Here is a 13,278-nt window from a genome sequence, read left to right on the forward strand (position 1 = left end):
CAGAAAAAAGAATTGTACAAGCCAGAGAGTTTGCATCTGAACAGGGATGTTTTCATCGGGATGTTAACTAGTGCAAGGTTGGGGTTTGAACTAATTTGGTTGTGGGCGGTGTCACCAGGACACAACAGCAAAGATGAGAGACAAGGTGCATTGAGAACCAGGAGGGGCAAACAGCAACGGAATAAAGGATAGCGTAGAAAGAACAGGGACTAGATTAAGGAAAGAAGAAAAGCTGACTAGCATGGTGTTAGAATGCATGTATGTTAATGTGAGGAATGTTACAAATAAGGACGTAAAGCTTGAAGGGCAAGTTGCTGCATGGGGTTTATGGTGTAGGGGCTATAACTGAGACCTGGCTTAAAAGAGTGGGAACTAAACATTCCTGGCTACAATGTATTTTGGAAGGAAAGGGAAGGAAAAGAGCCAGAAGCTGTGGCTGGGGACACATGGTGACAATAATGATCAAGGATAATATCACATTTCCATAGAATGACTATATAATGGAGGATTCAAAGACTGAATCTAATTATTTAGAGTTAAGGGACAGGAAAGTAGCTGGTACATTTACTGGGTACTTACTATAGACTCCTAAATAGTGAAAAAGAGATCTTGCTACAATTGTACAAGGCTTTGGTGAGACCACATTTGGAATACTGTGTGTAGTTTTGGTCTCCATATTTAAAGAAGGACATACTTGCATTGGAGGTAGTACAGCAAAGGTCACTAAATTGGTCCCTGGGATGAACGGTTTGTCCTATGATGAGAGGCTGAGTAAATTGGGCTTATATTCTCTGGAATTTAAAAGAATGAGAGGCGGTCTCATTGAAACATTCAAGATTCTGAAGAGGCTTGACAGGGTAGATGCAGAGGCATTGTGTCCGCTGGTTGGGAAGTCTAAAACACGGAGGCATAGTCTCAGAATAAGTAGCCGATCATTTCGGACTGAGACTCAAAGATTGGTGAATCTTTGGAATTCTCTACCCCTGTTGGTTGTGGATGTTCCATCACTGAATACATTTAAGGCTACAATAGATTTTTGGTCCCACAGGGACCAAAGAGAAGGAGGTGGAAAAGTGAAACTGAAGCCCAAGATTGGCCATGATCATAATGGATGGTGGAGCAAGCTCATCAGGCCGTATGGTCTATTCTGCTCCTATTTCTTGTGCTCTTATGTTCTCAAGGAGCAAATCTGTAGGTAAATTTCAGAGCAATATAAAAATATAGAGCAGTAATAGTAGGGAACTTCAATTACCCTAACATAGACTGGGAGGAAAGCACCATAAAGGGAAAGGAGGGCGATGAATTCCTAAAAGGTATACAGAAGAACTTCCTGAATCAGTATGTTCCTAGCTGAAGGTGTTAGTATGAAATTGACTAAGGGATCAGAGGTAGAGAGTAGCCATCAATAGATGTTTTCCAGACTGGAGGGAAATATGCAGTGGGGTACCTAGGGACTGGCATTAGAACCATTGTTTTTCTTGTTATGTACAAGTGACCTGGAATTACGTGTAGGCAATACAGTTTTGGAGCTTACACATGATACAAAAGTCTGCAACATTATAAGTAGTTAACAGGATAGTAGTTCATGAAGATATAGACTGGGGAAATGAGCAGACACATGGCAGATGCAGTTTAATGCAGGTAAGTGTGAGGTGGTGCACTTTTGGGGGAATCAACATGGAAAAGGAATATAATCTAAATTGAACTATTTTGAGGGCTGGGTGGTGGGGTGGTGCAAGAACAGAAGGACCTGGGAGTGTATATTCACAATTCCTTAAAGTTGGCAGGGAAATTGTTAAGGTGACTTAGAAGTTGAATGGGTGATGTGGCTTTGGAAATAGGGGCATTTAATACAAAAACAAGGAAGTCATGTGAAACGTTTCTAAATCACTGGTTGCACGTAAGGCTGCTTAATAAGGTAAGGGCCCATGGTGTTGGGGGTAGTATATTAGCATGGATAGAGGATTGACTAACTAATAGAAGACAGAGAGTTGGGATAAGGGCGGCATTTTCGGGATGGCAACCTGTAACTAGTCGAGTGCCACAGGGATCAGTGCTGGGGCCACAATTATTTACCATAAATATTAATGACTTGGATGAGGGCAGTGAATGTACTATCGCCAAGGTTGTGGACGACACAAAAATAGGTGGGAAGGCAAGTGGTGAGGATCACACAAAGGGATATAGGCGGGCTAAGTGAGTGGGCAAAAACTTGGCAGATGGAAATTCATGTGGGAAAAATGTGAAGTTATGCACTTTGGCAGGAAGAGTAGATTGAGCTGAATATTATTTAAATGGAGAAAGACTGCAGAAAGCTACAGCACAGAGGGATTTTGAAGTCCTTGTGCATGAATCCCAAAAAGCTAGCATACAAGTTCAGCAGGTAATAGGGAAGGCAAATAGAATGTTGGCCTTTATTTCAAAGGGAACAGAGTATAAAAATAGAGAAGTCTTTCTAAAACTATACAAGGCACTAGTTAGACCACGCCTAGAATACTGTGAACAGTTTTGGTCCCCTTATCTAAGGAAAGATATACTGGCATTGGAGGCAGTCCAGAGAAGGTTCACTAGGTTGATTGCGGCTATGGAGGGATTTTCTTATGATGAGAGGTTGAGTAGGTTGGGCCTGTACTCATTGGAGTTTAGAAGAATTAGAGGCGACCTTATTGAAACATATAAGATTCTTAGGGGCTTGACAGGGTAGATGCTGAGAGGTTGTTTCCCCTTGTGGGCGAATCTAGAACCAGAGGGCATTATCTCAGAGTAAGGGGCCCTCGAGGGGGTACACAGGGGGTTTATCAGGATGATACCTGGGATGAGGGTATTCAGTTCTGTGGAGAGATTGGAGAAGCTGGGATTGTTCTCCTTAGAGCAGAGGAAGGTAAGAGAAAATCTAATAGAAGTATCCAAAATTCAAAAGGAGCAAACCCCTTCTTCTGGTAACCAGAAATCATAGATTTAAAATAATTGGCAAAGAAACAAGAGAAATAAGAGATTTCTTCAGATAACGCATTGTTAAGATCTCATATGTATTACCTGAGATTGCAGTAGAATCTGATTTAATTTTAACATTTAAAAGGCAATTCGACATCTATTTAAAAAGGACGAATGTGCAGGTTATGGGGAAAAAGCTGCACTGTGGGACTAAATTGGATAAATCTTTCAAAGAGCCAGCACAATAACAATGGCTGTATGACTTTTTTTCTTTGCTATGAGGGTCCAAGGGCTTAATTTTAACTTGCCAAGTTTAGCACGTATTGGTGCATGTGAGAGGTTAAAGAACCAAGAACTGCCGACACATAAGGAAGCTGGCAGGAACCTGTCAACTTCTGTATTAAACTGGTACTCATCTGTTAGCATGTGGGCAGCCCATGTGGGGTAGGTGGGTTTGCAATTAACATGTTAAATTGGCAGTTAACTGGATGTTTTATCCTTGCTTTCTGGCTTTAACTGTCAGTGCACGGGTTTGCTTAGTTGTCTAAAACTTGCCACGTTGTATGGGGATTGATGGGGATGAGAATTATTCTGAGAATGTGATCTCACTGCCTTAGAGGTGATTTTTGAGACTTTGGAGGCCTTTTCAGCTATCTTGGTGTTTTTGATTCTTTGGAGCCTTTGATCTGTGCTTCTGAGCTGTCAGTCTACACTGCAGCATGTGGGCCGTACTGGTGCAGGAGCAAGAAGAGAAGACATTACAAGCAATATTCTGGCTATGATTAGATAAGAAGGGAACCAGGTGAGTGCAGTTCCACACAGCTGGTTGACAGTGGAGATGCTTTGGAGGAGATGGTGTGGTCGTCCATGTCAAAGCTGCAGACAGGTCGAGAAGAATGAGGAAGGACAGTTTACATTTGTCACAGTCACATAGGATGCCATTTGTGACTTTGATAAGAGCCGTTTTGGTACCATGACGGGGGTGGAAACCAGAGGGATTCAAACCATGGAGTTCTGGGAAAAATTAGCACAGATTTGGGAGCTGACAACACAGTCAAGGTGTTCAGAGAGGAAAGGGAGGTTGGAGAAGGGCAGTAGTTTGCGACGATGCTAGATCAAGGGTTAGTGTTTTGAGGAGAGAGCGATGATGGCAGATTTAAAGGAGGGCAGGCAACACCTAAAAAGAGAGAACTGTTAACAGGATCAGCTAACATGGAGACCAGGAAGTGAAGTTGAGCAATCAGTAGTATAGTGAGAATTGAGTTTCAGGATCAGGTGGTGGATAATATGAGCTCAAAGAGGGCATGAGAGGAGATAGGAGAGAAACTAATGAAAGATGTGCAGGGGTTAGTTTTAGAGGAAGTTTTACCTGTTGAAATAGTGGAAAGGAAAAATGGAGCAAAGGCAGCTGATCACATGGTCTCAATCTTAGTGACAAAGTAGTCCAGGAGCTCCATGCACTTATTGTTGGAGGTGAGGTGGGAGAGGACAACGGGGAGGGGTTTAAGAAGATGGCTTGCAATAGAAAAAAGAAGCCAGGGGTTACCTTTGAATTCCAGGATGATCCTGCAATAGTGAGCTGAGAGCAGGACCCAATTCACCTGGCAGTGAATGACTTAACCAGTTGTCCTCTCTATCTGTTCAAGTTGGTGTCCCTTGTACTTAAGGACGCAGAGATGAGTACAGGAGTCTGTATCTTTGGAAGAGAAGCTTCCTATGGCCAGGGTACCTGTAGCTGCAAATATAGCTGCCAAGGTTGCATGGAACGGACTCTTTCAGGCATGTTTAAGCTGATCTTTGGCAGTGCAGATATCTGGCACACCAATTCTAAACCCACTGTGCCCACCTCCAGCCCCCTGCACAAAGCACCCCTACGGTCAACAATCAATCTATCTCACCATCACCCATTGGACAACTCCTATTCTGGTCATACCATTTTCCTCAAGGCTGAAAGCCACTCGGAAAGGAACCAGCAACAGCAGGGAAGACTGGGAAATGAAGCTTTGAAATAAGTTTTATGGTGCATAAATATTGACAGTAAAAGTGACAGTTTAACAAACTTTTAAATACCCAAGTGTATCATGCGTGAAACTATGAAGTCTTTTTCTGCCTTTTCCTATTATTCCTGCATGATGCAACCCCTGTGGCTTCCACATAGCTAGAGGCAGGCTGTTCATTTCCCTGCTCTGACTGCTCAGATGCTCATGGATGACATCCTCTGGGTTTTGGAGCATGTGAAGGTCCTGTGCAGGAACAGGCTCAGGCATCAGGACAGGATGCAACATGTGGAGCTGTGACTGAATTGGGGAAAGGGATGAGAGCACTTTGGGCCTAATTCCCACTTTCATGTTCCCTTTTTCCATCTTCCCACTCATGGTCCACCCACACTTCCCTGCTAGCTAAGAGCTGAAGAGCATTCCTCTGTATTTCAGTGAGGTACTGAGAGGCCAACATGAAGCTTTGTTTCAACCTGTTTAAGCTGGCCAGCTGAGTGAGCAGCTGATTAGGTCAGGGCCAGTGTGCACTCTGTTGCCTGCTGCATCGGATGCTCCATGCAGGTGGTCACTCTTTCCATGGAGGTGGACATCACTGTGAAGGCCTGAGATATCACGGCACTCATGTTGGAGGCGGGCCCCTCCAGTCTGTCTGCAATCCTGCACAGTGCCTCTGGAAACACTGACAGAGCCTCACACATACTCTCAGCATCTGCATCCAGCTGAGCAGAGCTTGGAATGTCCTTTGCCCTCCAATGGGGCCTCTCCACTGCTGCCCATCTTTGACAACTGCTCCTGCACACTTGTGATATGTGTCTCACTATGTGACAACTGAACCACCTGCCTTGGAGGCTCCACCAATCTGTGTGTACCTGACATTAATGCTGCTTGAGTATAACGTGCTGACATCAAGGCTCTTGATAATGTAATGCAGTGTGATAACATTGCATTTTTTAAACTTAATTTCCTTTTCTTTTCTTTCTCACTCTGAGATATTTACTAATTGATGGACCTTTTTCATTCTGTGGTACTGATTTACATAATGCACACATAGAAATGGGCTGCAGGCTCATAAATCAGGATTTTCGATCCAGAATGCTCTCCTTCTTTATGAATTGATACAGGAATCATGGAGATTCAAGCACGAAAATTTTGAAAATAGAAGTTGCAGCGGTGGGGGTGGGGTCGGGGTGGATAGTGGGGGAAACCAGGAAAGGATGTCACAATCCCACACAAGTTTGCATATTGGAGTTGCTTTTAACCTTATCCTCCCAGTAGAAATGGTGGGTCGAGCAGGTTACTTACCCACCGGGATCTTGACCCTCTTGTGCCATTTCTGCATTTAATCTGCAGAATTCAGCAGGTGCTTTAGGCACTTGACTCAATCAGGGGGCCTCTTGAATTTATGTCAACCAGGGTCCTATTAAATCAATCGGACCCTAATTGTTATTTAACTAAGGCCTGAGCAACAAAGCCTCAGCAGCTTTCCCACCTGACTGAAGCAGGTTTGCAGCTGGTCCAAGTAACCTTGAGAGGCCTCTTCAGTCTGCAGACCTGCTGCTCTGGAGCCAACAAATAAATTTTCAGCCTCCTGTGCCCCAGACATCCCCCTGCCCACTTCCTGTGAGACCCTCCTGAAATCTCTTCCATGCCATTTATGTGCAAATTAGGGAACAATCTGGTAACTCAATTATCTCATACCCGCAGCCACTCTGCACTCTATTTGCACTCATTTCAGGTGGCAAGGGCACCAGCAGCTTTTAAATGAAGCCTGGACTTTAGAATTGCTGTGACTTGCTGCTACCACTGGCAGCCGGGAAATTAATTAACTCCCTGGAATTGTTTACCACCAAAACTCACTTGGGGTTACAATCCACCACTTTGTATTCACATGGTTATAGAACTCAACTAAAATGATAAGGGCAAGCAACACTTGTGCTAACTTCTCATCAAAACCTGAAACAGTGCGCTGGATTTTCATCCTCAAGGTGGGTAGTGGGAGGCAGGAGGTTTGGCTCGTATACCTTGGGAGAAAGTGCATCCAAGGACAGGATTTTCATAGTGGGGGATGGGTGCAGGCTGTAGTCAGGCCAGCTGACCCTGGAGAAAGCCATAGGGGCTGCTGGGCACGGAGGCGAGTTGTTTAAAAAGCCCGCCTCACGCTGTGGGACTTCGTCCCAGTTATAATTAAAAACAGAAAGGCCCTCTGCCCTCAACCTCCACACAACCCCCATGCCCCATCCATGCAACGTTATGCCCCCCCTCACCTAGTCCCTACAGCCCCTCATGTGCCCCATGCCAAGGTATGCGCCCAAAGAACCACATGGCCCCTCATGCTGCTCATGCCAATGTTTGTCCCTCCATAGAACCCCTATGGCTCCCCATGCCAAGTTATGCCACTTCCATGCCTATTTGCCCACTATACACTGTACAGAAGCAATGAACCTACAGGGACAGTAGGATACTTTCAACTTTCTCAAAAAAAACTCATTTTTACTACAGTCCAATAAAAATATCAATCATCTAGACCCTTTAAAGTATCAATAGCTGAAACTGAAAGCACTTGAAACCTCTTTATCTTGTGTAAATAAACATTGTGAAATTGACAGCATAGATCAGAGAGCCAGAGCTGTCAATAAAGCAATGTTTTCCCTGGGGGTCAGGTGTTTCAATAGGCTAATGGATTTCTGGGCTGTCAGCCAAGCTCATGAGGGGCCATAGGTGGTGGGTGGGGTGGAGGAGCGGTTGAGGGGGGGGGGGGGGGGGCGTCATACCATCACATGGGGTGGAGAAGGAAGAGGGCCTTTTGACTTTATCTTTTGAAAGTCTCCCTCATGCAGACTTTGGTTCATGATACCTTTGAGGTGCAATGAACCACGATTCTTTGGAAAGCTGGCCCGACGCCATGAAAATTGCGGAAGACTTCGACATGCCAACTCCTCAATGGAGCCAGCCAGGTCAGGAGTGCAGGGTGCGGGCTTATGAACAAAACCCGCTCGCACCTTTAAAAGGCACTCCCAGAAATCAGAAACACCAGGAATGAGGTTGGGAATCTCAGAATTGGGACCCACCCGCTATTTTTAAAGGGCTCCCGAGTCATCCCAACTTGGTGAAAATCCAGCTCAATAATTCTGAATCTCTCCCCACAGATACCTCCAGACCTGTTGAATATTTCTAGCATTTTCTGTTCTTATTTCAGATTTTCAGCATCTGCATTATTTTGTTTTTCAACTCAAAAGATTGCTGATTGATTGCAAGCTTTTGTTTTGCTTTTGAAGCATTAGGTAAACAGCATTGAAGTAAATGTCAACAAAATCAATATATTGAACACTTAACATCAATACAACCTCTTCCTGGCAGTTCAGCATTTGTTTTCTGCCAAAAAAATGCTCTTATTTGAAGTAAACAATGTAAATAACGCTTTAAAAAATCACCTAAATTGATCTAACTTCAATTAAGAGGAATGGACTGTAGACTGTGTAAACAATCATTTGAATTCCTGCAATATGCAAATGATCTCAAATTAAAAAATTAATCCATTGTGTAAGAGATAGATTGACAAACAAAATTATTAGCACTTTGGTGCTGCTGCAACTTAAAGCACAGCTTCTCATCCATTTCAGTAGAATGCAGAATGCTGTTGTCCCAACTGTTCATTTTAGTAACGTTGTTTGTCTTCTACATCTGGCATAATTTTATGGATTGTTTCTCTCTGAAATGCTTCGGTAGAAAACTTTTGCATTGTGGTAGGTTTATATTCTATCTACCAGTCTGAGACCAAACACAGCGGAACGGACAGCAGCCAGACAAAGACTCATTTGGAAATGCCGGCTTATCCACACGGCCTGCCCATGTACCTCCAAATATTTACGGAAGATCAGGATGGAGCACCATATGCAATAAACATTTAAATCAACTTAGTTCAACAAGTTTCTAGGGGAAGGTTCATTCTTGGGGTCACCTACGCTAAAGTCTTCTTTGACACTTTTAAATGGTAGTGGGTTTATATTCAAGATAACAACTCAGAAAGAAGTTACTAAATCAGGAATAAAAAGGAAAGTACTGGAAAAGCTCAGCAGGTCTGGCAATATCTGTGGAAAGAGAAACAGAGTTAACCTTTCAAGCCCAATATGACTCTTCTCTGGGGTTCTGAAGAAGACTCATATTGGACTCAAAGCGTTAACTCATTTAAACATTTCCAGCACTTTCTGTTTTATGCCAGATGTCCAGAATCCACTGTATTTTGCTTTTATTTTACTAAATCAGGAACTAGGTTAATTCAGGGGTTATGTACATTATGGTGGTTGAAATACTATTAAAGTTTAATGTTTCCTCTCAAAGATCTAATAGTTGTAACTACCAGTGAACTTCATTGATCATGTGGTTAAATCTTATGAAAATAGTTAGTTGTGTTGTTTCCAATCATAAGTGTGGCTCCTCTGAGATCTTCCTCGTTATTGGTTAAAAACAATTCTTAACAGATACTTTGCATAGACTGTAAAATAAATTGAGTTCTGTCTGGAACTTGGATCTAAAGGTTGACACATGACCAGTGCAAAATGGGACCTTCATCCTGTATTTCTCATAATCTCCCCACACTTCCCCTTTAAGGATCGATGCTCCATATTTTAACATAAACGGAAACCCAAATATCTTTTACCAACATGTAACAGTAAGCAGGTAGTACGAGTTAGGGTGGGGTCTACTGGGAACAAAGAGGGTGATACATGCTTACAGGAGCAGGACAAGGCTACAATACTTAATGACTCTTTTGCATCGGGATTTACTAAGGAGGAGGATGCTGACAAAATATTATTGGAAACACAGATGGTAGAAGTAATGGATGGGATGAAAATTGATAAGAAGGATGTACTGGAAAGGCTGGCTACGCTGAAAGTGGATAAATCGCCTGGTCCGGTTGGCTTGCATCCCAAGTTACTAAAGGAAGTGGGGGTGGAGATAATCTTCTCTAGGTACTAGGGATTGGAGAGTGTCAAATGTGATACCTTTATTCAAGAAAAGGGATAAAGACATTCCTAGTAACTGCAGGCCAGTCAGTTTAATATCTGTGGTGGCTAAGGTTTTAGAAACGATAATCAAGGAAAAAAATCAACAGGCACTTGGAAAGATTTAAGTTAATTCAGGCGAGCCAGCATGGTTGTATTTTTTATGAAGCAACAGAGAAAGGTGATGAAGGGAATGCAACAAATGTTGTCTACATCGATTTTTAGAAAACACTTGATGAAGTACCACTTAAAAAGCTGGTTAACAAATTGACGCTCATGGAATAGCAGGGTCAGTGTCAGCTTAGGTTTAAAAAAACGCTTAAGGATTGAAAATAGTGAGCTTTGGTAGATGGTTGTTTTTTAGGCCAGAGAATGGTGAACACTGGTGTTTCCCAAGGTACGCTGGGACCACTGCTTTTTTTGATATACATAAATGACATAAATGTTTAAATACAGAGTAAAATTTCAAAATTTACCAATGATATCAAACCTGGATGCAAAAGAGTCATTAAGTATTGTAGCCTTGTCCTGCTCCTATAACCATGTATCACCCTCTTTGTTCCCAGTAGACCCCACCCTAACACTGTGAGGGATGATGCTAACCAACTGCAACAGGACATAGATAGGCTGGCAGAATGGGTAGATAAGTGGCAGATCCAATTTAATATAGAAAAGTGTGACGTGATGTATTTTGACAGAAGGGTTAGGGAGAGACAATACAGATTTAATGGCACAGTTCTAAAGGGCGGAATTTTATGTTCCAGAGACTAAGTCCAGTGATGGAAACGAAAGTTGGAGTGACTTCCGCTGGAGAGCAGGGCAGCTAAACACGTAAACACGCGAGATCTTGCGCTGTTCAGTTCATTAATAATGCAGCTGTGAGAAACACATTGAATCTCGTGCTGGAGAGGGGAGGAATGGCCTGCCCTGCCATCACCTCAGAGGCTCCAATGTCCAGGCGCCATATTTGAACAACGCCTGGACAACCATTCACTCTTCCGCCCTGCTCCTTGATGGTAAAGCCATTGAATGTCAAGGGGAGATGGTTAGAGTTTCTCTTGCTTTCCTGCCTGCCACGATTCCAACTGCTGGCTGGAGTGGAAAATTCCGATCAAAAGATGCGCAGGTACAGAAAGACCTGAGGGTTCATGTGCGTTGATCTTTGAAGTAGGCAGGCCATATTGAGAGAGGAATTAGCAAAGCATATGGGATCTTGAGCTTCATAATAGAGGTATTGAGTGCAAAAGCAGGGAAGTTTTGCTGAGCTATATAAAGTTCTGGTTAGGCTTGAGCCAGACTATTTCACCCAATTCTGGTCACTACACTGTAGAAAAGATATGAGGGTACTTGAGAGAGTGCAGAGGAGATTTACGAGAATGGTTCCAGGGATGGGGGATTTTAGCTACAAGGTTAGGTTGGAGAAGCTGGGTTTGTTTTCCTTGAAGCAAAGGATATTGAGCAGAGATTTGATAGAGATGTACGAGACGATGACAGGTTTAGATACGTTGGACGAATAATAACTTTTCCCATTAGCTGATGGTACAAGGACAAGGATGCAGATTTGAGATTTTGGGCAAGACATGCAAGGGGGATGTGAGGAAGACCTTTTTTTTGCAGTGAATGATAATGACCTGGAACTGGCTGTCTACGAGAGTGATGGAAGCGAAGACAATGAATGATTTCAAAAGGAAATTGGGTGGGCACTTGAGGGAAATATTCCTGGAGGGCTATATAGATAGAGCTGGGTTGTGGGATTGACAGGATTGCTCGATAGATAACTGACATGGATTTGGTGGGCCAAATTGCATCCTTCTGCCTGTTATGTCTCTGTGACTCTATGACATTTGAAAGAGCAGACTCGAGCCTAGCTGTCTTTTCAAATGAGCCCCTAGGACAACACAAGCTGTTACTTCATAAATTTGGTGCCTTGGGCATTATTTATCCCTGACCTAACATCATTAAGAACAGATTATCTGGCCATTATCACATTGCAACCTGAGGAAGCTTGCTCTGTGCAAATTGACTGCCACATTACCAAATTTTTGTTATCCCTTCATGGGATTTGAACATCACTGGCAAGGCCAGCATTTGTTGCTCATGCCTAATTGTCCTTGTGATAGAGGTGGTGTGCCATGTTCTTGAATCACTGCTGTCCATTTCGTGTACCTACAATGCTGTTAGGAAGGGAGTTCTAAGATTTTGACCCAATGACAGTGAAGGAATGGCAACATATTTCCAAGTTAGGATGGTGTGTGGCTTGGAGGGGAACTTGCAGGTGGTGATGCTCCCACGCATCTGCTGCCCTTGTCCTTCTAGGTTTAGAGGTCGCATGTATGGAAGGTGCTGTCGATGGAGCCCTGGCAAGTTGCTGCAGTGAATCTTGTGGATGGTACACACTGCTGCTTCTGTGCAGTGGAGGGAGTGAATGTTTAAGATGGTGGATGATCAAGCGGGTTGCTTTATCCTAGATGGTATCGAGCTCCTTGAGTATGGTTGGAGCTGGCCATCCAGGCAAAAGGAGACTATTCCATCACATTCCTGACTTGCACCTTGCAAATGGTGGACAGGCTTTGGAGAGTCAGGAGGTGAATTCTCACCATAGAATCCCCAGCCTCTGACCTGCTCTTGTAGCCATGGTATTTATGTGGTTGGTCCAGTTGGATCCCTGGTCATTGGTAACCCCCCCAGGATGTTGATGGTGGAGGATTCAGCGATGGTAAAGCCATTGAATATCAAGGGGAGATGGTTAGATTCCCTCTTGTTGGAGATGGTGATTGCCTGGCATTTGTGTGGCATGAATGTGACTTGCCACTTATCAGCCAAAGTCTGAATGTTGTCCAGGCATTGCTACATGTGGACACGGACTTGGGATGTAAGAAGATAGTGAGCTGGGAGAGTTTGGGCAAAAATCTCTGAAGGTGGCAAGACAGGTTAACAAAACAGCCAATGAAGCTTTTGGAATCCTGGGATGTATAACTAGATGAAGAGAAAACAATAGCCAGGAAGTTATGCTAAACCTATATAAAACATCAGTTCGGCCCCAGTTGAAGTATTCTGTCTAATTCTAGGCATCAACTTTAGGAAGGAACATGATGACTTTGGCGAGGGTGCAGGAGAGATTCACTGGAATGGTTGCAGTGATGATGGATTACAGTTATGTGGATAGATGGCGAAGCTGGGGTTTTTCACCTTGCAGCAGAGAAAGAGAGGAGATTCGATAGAACTGTTTAAAATCCTGAACAATTTAGATAGAGTAAATAAAGAGAAACTATTTCTAATAGCTGGAGGGTCGATCATGAAATAACACAGAGTTAAGGTGATTGGTAAAAGATCCAGAAGCGACA

The 13,278-nt window shown here is 43.4% G+C and overlaps 1 protein-coding gene across 1 annotated transcript in view; it reads left to right on the plus strand.

Annotated features, from left to right (window-relative positions):
• Positions 1 to 13,278, plus strand: part of LOC144685518 (potassium/sodium hyperpolarization-activated cyclic nucleotide-gated channel 1-like) — a 324,879-nt gene that overhangs the window by 117,998 nt on the left and 193,603 nt on the right. The window lies entirely within an intron of this gene.

This window comes from Cetorhinus maximus, chromosome 1 (genome assembly GCF_964194155.1).
Source record: "Cetorhinus maximus chromosome 1, sCetMax3.hap1.1, whole genome shotgun sequence".
NCBI lineage: Eukaryota > Metazoa > Chordata > Chondrichthyes > Lamniformes > Cetorhinidae > Cetorhinus > Cetorhinus maximus.